Source organism: Plasmodium gallinaceum, assembly GCF_900005855.1.
Source record: "Plasmodium gallinaceum strain 8A genome assembly, contig: PGAL8A_v1_108, whole genome shotgun sequence".
Taxonomy (NCBI): Eukaryota; Apicomplexa; class Aconoidasida; order Haemosporida; family Plasmodiidae; genus Plasmodium; species Plasmodium gallinaceum.
Window position 1 is genome coordinate 247,403 of NW_021628228.1, and position 1,311 is coordinate 248,713.

Consider the following 1,311-nt stretch of genomic DNA (forward strand, 5'->3'; position numbering starts at 1 on the left):
TTATATCTAGCATTTATATATTATATATATATATATATATAGTATTTAATAAAATTACAAATAATTAATATTCTTTAAGGTGTTTGCATAAAATATTATATCTGATATGAATAGATTAAAAACATTTATAAAGATACATAAAAATTAAATCTAATATATTTTTTTTTTTCACTAAAAATATGATTAAAAAGAAGATAGAAAAAACAATAATACAGTGTTTGAATTTAGAAAAAATGTAAAATTTTTTATATTAAGCAAGAACTGTATATATATATACATATATATTTGTACATATTTGTGAATTAACATATAATTTAAATCATTTGAATTTTGTAAATTTGGAATTATGTAATTCAATTTTTCATCTATATTTTATATTTTTATTATATAATTAGTTATATATGTGCCTAGAAATCTGTTAATAAAGTTGTGGATACCTATATTTATGTTAGATATTCCAAAAAAAAAAAAAAAAAATACATACTTTTATTTAATTTTTTTTATTTTTTGTATTATAGATTGTTCTTTCATTTAATTTTTAAATTATTTATTTTATTAACATTATTTTTAATTTTTTTTTTTTTTTTTCTTTTTGCAAGACTTATATAAAATTTTTTATGTAAAATTAGAACAGAAATAAATATTTTTTTATATTTTATTATTAAATGTTTTTTTTTTTTTTTTGCAATACGTTTTTCTCGGTTTTTTTTTTTTAATATACAAGTTATTTTATTTATACTATTTTTAATTTTTTCTTTGTTTTTACTACATAAATTTATTTTTTGTACTCATTAAATATATATTTTTTAATTGTTAAATATATATAATCATGAAATTATTTTTTGCACATAATTCTTATAAAAATAAAAAAAAATTATTTATGTATGTGAATTTTTTTTTTTATGTTCTGTCTTTTTATTATATTAAAATAATTTACACATCACTCTGAATGCTAAGGAAATTTTTCTCAGAACTAGGAATATATTTTTTTTTAATATAACCAGTATTATTATAAAATATTATTTGATATTGTTTTTTTTAATCTATACATACATCTGTAAATTTCTTTTTCTTTAGTTTGACCGCATATATAATATTTTTTATATACATATATATATGGATCTTTAATATTCTATTTTATCGTTTAAGAACATATATAAAAAGATAATTACCTTTACACAACTCTTTTAAAAAAATTCAATAGAATATTAGATGTAGAAAGATATAAATAATGTCAATAAAAAAAATTAACTATGTTATTTAATATGTTATTATAAAAAAAAAAAAAAAAAAAAAAAAAAAAAAAAAAAA